Source organism: Ornithodoros turicata, unplaced genomic scaffold (genome assembly GCF_037126465.1).
Source record: "Ornithodoros turicata isolate Travis unplaced genomic scaffold, ASM3712646v1 ctg00000969.1, whole genome shotgun sequence".
Classification (NCBI taxonomy): domain Eukaryota; kingdom Metazoa; phylum Arthropoda; class Arachnida; order Ixodida; family Argasidae; genus Ornithodoros; species Ornithodoros turicata.
Window position 1 is genome coordinate 383796 of NW_026999432.1, and position 6982 is coordinate 390777.

Here is a 6982-nt window from a genome sequence, read left to right on the forward strand (position 1 = left end):
ATAAAGAACCTTTCTATATAAATGATAGTGTTATGTAGGTTTCGACTCACGACGATCCCTCGGCATTTCGGGCCTTCGAAGCTCACGATCACAATCATCTGATAAGGCGTGACTTCGGGGCCTGCTAACAACACCACCTAGATAACACAAGGCATCTTCATGCTTCCCTCTCTCAGCGTGTGACGTAACGCTAGTTGCCCGAGCCTGATCCCGAGTCCGATGGCCCGATGCATGCTTATGCAAGCGTTGTGGAACTTACCGGTCATCTCTCTATACTCTAGTGTCTGTTTCGTGAGATTTTGGCCTGTGCGTCGCGTACTGCATTGTCAGGTTTCTCGAGCGACAGTTACGTATGCTTTTTGAACGCTCTATATGGAGATAGGCAGTGTCGTTAACTGAAACGATGTTGGTGAGTCAGTTCCACACGGGCCGGTGCTGCGTTCCTTGCTGTCGAAACAACAACGACGAGGACCCAATAGTGCATGTGTTCTCGTTCCCAAAGGATGAAGATCTCAAGGTATCATAGCTGAAGGCGATTCCACGCGCAGATTTTAAACCGAGCATTCGTTCCAAGGTATGTAAGTAAACTTGAGGTCACTGCCGCTGAAATGCGCTGTGGGATCTTGCTTACATGTTGATTGTAATACGGTCGGACATATTATTTATTGAATCACTATCCCAAGATTATTTCCTTTATTCTACTATAATGATTGCTTAGGGAACTATTGCAGAAAAACACCATAGACAAGAGGAGATTGTAGCATTTCATTCCCAAAGTCTTACTGTACAGGAAAAAAAATGGTTCAGCAAGACATAAAGTCACACACCTGTCCCCCTCGCGGTTACTCTCTGAACTAAATGAATCGCAAAATTATTAAGAATAGCTCTACTCCCATTCAAGGCAGCACTATCGTCAAGAATATGCCTTGTACAAAAAGAAAAAAACTACATGCAGAAGGAAAGGATGTCAGAACAAGCCCAGGCATGTCAGCACATGTTTGTCAGACAAGGGGGGGAAAAGCGAAAAGAAACAAAGAAGGAAACCAGCATCAAACTATTTCTTCTTATTCAAAAACAGTGCTCATCATAAATCTGCCCAGGACAATACACACCATTTTTCTATTGCCACACTTTTTTCCAGTAACGGTCAATGCATTGCTACAGACTGCGTGACGTCATCACATCCTGTCCGAAGAAGAAGACACCGGCAAAGACTCCTATTATTTATTGAATCGCAAGATTATTTCCTTTGTCCTACTCTTAATGACATTGATTCTCTCATTAAAATTCAACAAAAAAGCACCCTGCATATTAACGATTTTCACCCCAAAGGCTCATCATGGTCATTAGAATTACAGTAAACTACCACTGCTCTTTAAAATAATAAGTGAGTCCACTCCACATCACCTCCAGGCCCACCCGAGAGCCAGGCAGATAATTGAATAATGATGCTTTGTTCCTCCTGAATAAAGTCACACACCTGTCCCCCTCGCGGTTATACTCTCTGAACTAAATGAATCGCAAAAGTATTAAGAATAGCACTATTCCCATTCAAGGCAGCACTATCGTCAAGAATGTTTCTCTTCAAAAAGGAAAAATCTACATCTAGAAGGAAAGCATGTCAGAACAAGCCCAGGCATGTCAGCGCATGTTTGTCAGACAACAAGGGGGAAAAAGCGAAAAGAAACAAAGAAGGAAACCAGCATCAAACTATTTCCAAGCACACGCACTCCTCTTGTTCAAAAACAGTGCACATCATAAATCCGTCCAGGGCAATACACACCATTTTTCTATTGCTACACTTTTTTTCCAGTGACGGTCAATGCATTGCTACAGACTGCGTGACGTCATCACATCCTGTCTGAAGAAGAAGACAGCGGCAAAGACTCCTATTAATTATTGAATCGCAAGGTTATTTCCTTTGTCGTACTCTTAATGACATTGATTCTCTCATTAAAATTCAACAAAAAAGCACCCCGCATATTAACGATTTTCACCCCAAAGGCTCATCATGGTCATTAGAATTACAGTAAACTGCCACTGCTCTTTTAAAATAATAAGTGAGACCACTCAACATCACCTCCAGGCTTATGTAATACGTGACCCTTTCTATGCTCATACATTCGTTGTCTGAGGCTACACCTGCGAGCAAAAAAGGCGCGGAAGCCGGGTGGGCAAAGTTCCATTCGCGCATTGCGAGCATAAAGGCGGGAAAGGCTGCGAGCAAAGTTCTATTCGCGCATTCCAAAGCACAAGACAGAACGCCTTTACGGGAACACGATAGCATTCCTATACTATATTAATGATTATTGCATTGCAGTTTAGAAAAACTACAACTAAACTATAATTTTAGGAGCCCATTAAAATTCTACTTTCTATGGAAACTATAATTGCCCTATTACTTGGATCGCTACTAATGAAGCGCTCCAATTTTTTCTCTCTTCCCATTTCAGCCTTGTCATGCAGGGAAGCAGACTCATATCCAACATAATTAATTTACACTGAGGGTGCCGTGCTTCAGGAATTCCTATCCTGCGCTCAGGTGCAAGCATTTCTTCACGGATACCTTTAACAGCTGACTTCCTCAACATATCGAACACCCAACAAAATCAAACAAACAATCAGAGAAACCCTCTTCTCAGCTGTACCATGCGACTGTCTTCTTCGTAAAATCGGTGATCTGAGGAAGAGAGCAGCGAAAAATTGCGCGCACTTGTGCTTGACTTAAAAAAACCTGAAGCATATGCCAATAAACCAAGAAAAAGACACTCATGTCTGGTATCTGATAGTGCCACATACACAGACGCATCGTCGCAAAGAAAGCACAGGACAGGGATACACAAATTTCCTTAGGTGAGCAGGGAAAAGGCTTAAGACCTCAGGAATAATAGCAGAGTCACTGGACATCGCTACGCGGCTAACACAAGATAACAAGATAATAGCGGCGGGTAAAATTGCAACACTGCTAAACAAGCCCCAACATGCCATCATGACGTCGCAATCCAGGAAAAAGAAGCACGCGCGCGCACACAGCAGCTCAGGAATGCACAAGGAGAGGTGCTTTATAGGAATTTCTACTCCACACACTCAGATACCAGCATTTCTGCACAAATACCTATAACGGCTGACTTCCTCAACATATCGAGGAAAGCGAATACTAACACTCAACATATAACAAAAAACAAACAAATTCCATTCTCATGAACTCTCTCCTCTGCCGAGCGGCTTTCTCCTGCTCTACCTGGATGCTGACTGTTTCCCCTCATCTACATTCTGAGTAAAAGCCGTGAAAGGAGAAAAGAACCGCGAAAAATTACACGTATGTGTGCTCCAATAGCTGTAACTGCAAGAAACCGTAGCGCACGCCAATACACTGAGAAAAATACACCTATTTCTGCCACCAGATAATTCTTGCATAATGCCACATACACAGTCGCATTACCCTTGCGTAAAGAAAGCACAGGACAGGGATACACAAATTTCCTTAGGTGAGCAGGGAAAAGGCTTAAGACCTCAGGTCACCACACATCGCCACGCGGCTAGCACAACATGACACCAACAAGATACTAGCAGCGGGAAGAACTGCAACACTGCTAAACAAGTCCAGACATGCCACGAGGACGTCACAAATCAGGAGAAAAAAAGCACACGCATGCACGCAAAGAGGACAACGCATTAAACACACGGAGCGCTCAGGAATAATCGTAGCGTTACCGCACATCGCTACGAAGCTCAACGTCTAACACAAGACGACAACAACAACAAGATATTAACGAAGGGTAAAAATTGCAACACTGAACAAGTCCAGACATGCGACATCGCATAGTCGACGTCAGGCATCGAGTAACCGCGGAACAAAGAGCTGCACGCGCATGTAATCGAGAATAAAAGTTCTAGTCGAGACATCCCTCTCTCTCTCTCTCTCTCGCAGACAGGAGCAGCACGGGACATCGTGGCAGTGTGGTAGCGGAATGGGTGTACGAAAAGAATTACCATTCCGTCATCGTGCTGACGCAGTGACCCGCGCAATGACGACGCTGCGATGAAGATACCCCATATCCTTTCTCTTGAGGCAAGTCAGGGAGGGTGCAGGCATCTATCGACCAAGTCCTTTGTATGTATTCAATAAAGATGTTTCAGTGAAAGAACACACAGAGTCTCGTCAAAGTTATTCGGTCTGTTTAATGCGTTGCATGTCAATAACCAAGCGGTATTTCAATAAATCAGTGACAAAGTTGACGATGTAGACTGCTTGCAAATGTCGCTGCTTCCGCAGGGCGTGCTTAATATGAGCGATGGCACGAGCGAGAAGGTCCACGATGTCTGCAGCGATGTAGTTGAATTCTGCGTTGGCCAAGCTCACAAATTCGCTCATCAGTCCCAGGGGTCCGTCAGGAACCGTTATGCAGACGTTCTTGTAACGGGCGTAAATTCGACGCACCATCTCCTGCAGCGGCCCCGGCGAGATCTCTCCTATATTGCCAAAGCCTACCATGTCTATCACGTAGCGAAAAGCAGTGATGACGAGCTCGTTGCGGGGACTTTCGCCGTTGAAACATTCCTTCTCCACTTCTTCCCAAGAAGCGTGGGTACGGGAACAATTTTGTAAAGAGTGGTAGCTGAACATCTTCACGTAGTGATGACGCGAGCGCGGTGCGCGCTGCCTTTATAGAGATAAACGCGCGCGCAAAGAACGGAGAATGAAAGCGAAACTGAAAAGCCACCCGTCGCCGCTAGGAGCGCGCAGCAGAGAGCCGAAACCGAAAACACCCGCGGCCGGCGCAGAGGGAGCTAGCAGCGCGCGCGCGCGCATGCGCGGACGGGTGGAGCAGAGGGCGCGCGCGCATCCATAGCGGCCGCTGCGCGTCGCCTCTCTCAGTTTCTCTCGGACCGTCGCGGAAGACGGACGTGCGCTCCGCGCGCTCGCTCAGTTGCTGGCTGGATCTCGTAGAGAGCAGACGTATGTTCTCCGCGCTCGCTCAGTTTCTGCCTGGAAGTTGCCGCGGGGGAAAAGGTGAGTGAGTGATTTGACGCGCTCCTTTTCTCGTATGTTTGCCGTGTTTAGCGGTGACCGCGCTCCTGTTAAGCCTTTTCTCGCATGTTTAGACTTGTTTTGCGGTGTCCAAGCCTGTTGACGCATGTTTAGCGATGTGTGGTTCCCGCCTTGTGTTAGCTGCATAGTGTTGTGGTTAGGGCTAAGCGATCGCCCCCGTAAGCCTCTTTCCTCGTATGTTTGCCGTGTTTAGCGGTGACCGCGCTCGTGTTAAGCCTTTTCTCGCATGTTTAGCGATGTGTGGTTCCCGCCTTGTGTTAGCTGCGTAGTGTTGGGCCCAAGCGATCGTTCCCGTAAGCCTTTTTCCCCGATGTGTACTGTTTTCTGTTTTAGCAGTAGCGGTTAGACCTTTTCTCTCGCATGCCTAGACTTGCTTAGCAGTGCTGTCATTTTTACCCGCCGCTAGTATCTTGTTCTGTCTTTCTCGTCTAGAGCTATGATGGTGGCGCCATCTGGTGTGATGCCTTGCAACTAAGTGGCCACCTGTCGTCGATCTCTGCAACTGCTGGGTGCAAACTACCAACATGGCGGACGCTGGTCACTCGGGTGTTGCGGAGCGGCTTCTTCGCCGCGGCATCGTTGATTTTCGAATAAATTGTTTCTCTCCACTCTATTTCTATCTTTTTATTTTATTTTCTGCCTATTTTTTTTTATTTTTTATGACCACGATTATCCGGAAACGCACATCTGGCCTGGACGCCATTAATTAGCAATTAGAGCTAATTGGGACCCCCCACATTAATCAGCACCCTCCAGGGAGCCATCACACTAATTGGGGAATGTCTATCTTGCGTCCAGACCAAGATGTGCCCAATTAGCTCTAATTAGGGGTCCCAATTAGCTCTAATTGCTAATTAATGGCGTCCAGGCCAGATGTGCGTTTCCGGATAATCGTGGTCATAAAAAATAAAAAAAATAGGCAGAAAATAAAATAAAAAGATAGAAATAGAGTGGAGAGAAACAATTTATTCGAAAATCAACGATGCCGCGGCGAAGAAGCCGCTCCGCAACACCCGAGTGACCAGCGTCCGCCATGTTGGTAGTTTGCACCCAGCAGTTGCAGAGATCGACGACAGGTGGCCACTTAGTTGCAAGGCATCACACCAGATGGCGCCACCATCATAGCTCTAGACGAGAAAGACAGAACAAGATACTAGCGGCGGGTAAAAATGACAGCACTGCTAAGCAAGTCTAGGCATGCGAGAGAAAAGGTCTAACCGCTACTGCTAAAACAGAAAACAGTACACATCGGGGAAAAAGGCTTACGGGAACGATCGCTTGGGCCCAACACTACGCAGCTAACACAAGGCGGGAACCACACATCGCTAAACATGCGAGAAAAGGCTTAACACGAGCGCGGTCACCGCTAAACACGGCAAACATACGAGGAAAGAGGCTTACGGGGGCGATCGCTTAGCCCTAACCACAACACTATGCAGCTAACACAAGGCGGGAACCACACATCGCTAAACATGCGTCAACAGGCTTGGACACCGCAAAACAAGTCTAAACATGCGAGAAAAGGCTTAACAGGAGCGCGGTCACCGCTAAACACGGCAAACATACGAGAAAAGGAGCGCGTCAAATCACTCACTCACCTTTTCCCCCGCGGCAACTTCCAGGCAGAAACTGAGCGAGCGCGGAGAACATACGTCTGCTCTCTACGAGATCCAGCCAGCAACTGAGCGAGCGCGCGGAGCGCACGTCCGTCTTCCGCGACGGTCCGAGAGAAACTGAGAGAGGCGACGCGCAGCGGCCGCTATGGATGCGCGCGCGCCCTCTGCTCCACCCGTCCGCGCATGCGCGCGCGCGCGCTGCTAGCTCCCTCTGCGCCGGCCGCGGGTGTTTTCGGTTTCGGCTCTCTGCTGCGCGCTCCTAGCGGCGACGGGTGGCTTTTCAGTTTCGCTTTCATTCTCCGTTCTTTGCGCG

The 6982-nt window shown here is 47.7% G+C and overlaps 2 long non-coding RNA genes across 2 annotated transcripts; one reads left to right on the forward strand and one right to left on the reverse strand.

Moving 5' to 3' along the window:
* Positions 1-4902: 4902 nt before the first annotated feature.
* Positions 4903-5661, forward strand: LOC135376014 (uncharacterized). Its single transcript, XR_010417489.1, has 2 exons — positions 4903-5014; positions 5486-5661. It is a non-coding gene; the product is annotated as an uncharacterized LOC135376014 (long non-coding RNA).
* A 343-nt stretch (positions 5662-6004) lies between these two features.
* Positions 6005-6763, reverse strand: LOC135376015 (uncharacterized). The gene is made up of 2 exons (XR_010417490.1): positions 6652-6763; positions 6005-6180 (listed from the first exon to the last, which is right to left on the reverse strand). It is a non-coding gene; the product is annotated as an uncharacterized LOC135376015 (long non-coding RNA).
* Positions 6764-6982: the final 219 nt, after the last annotated feature.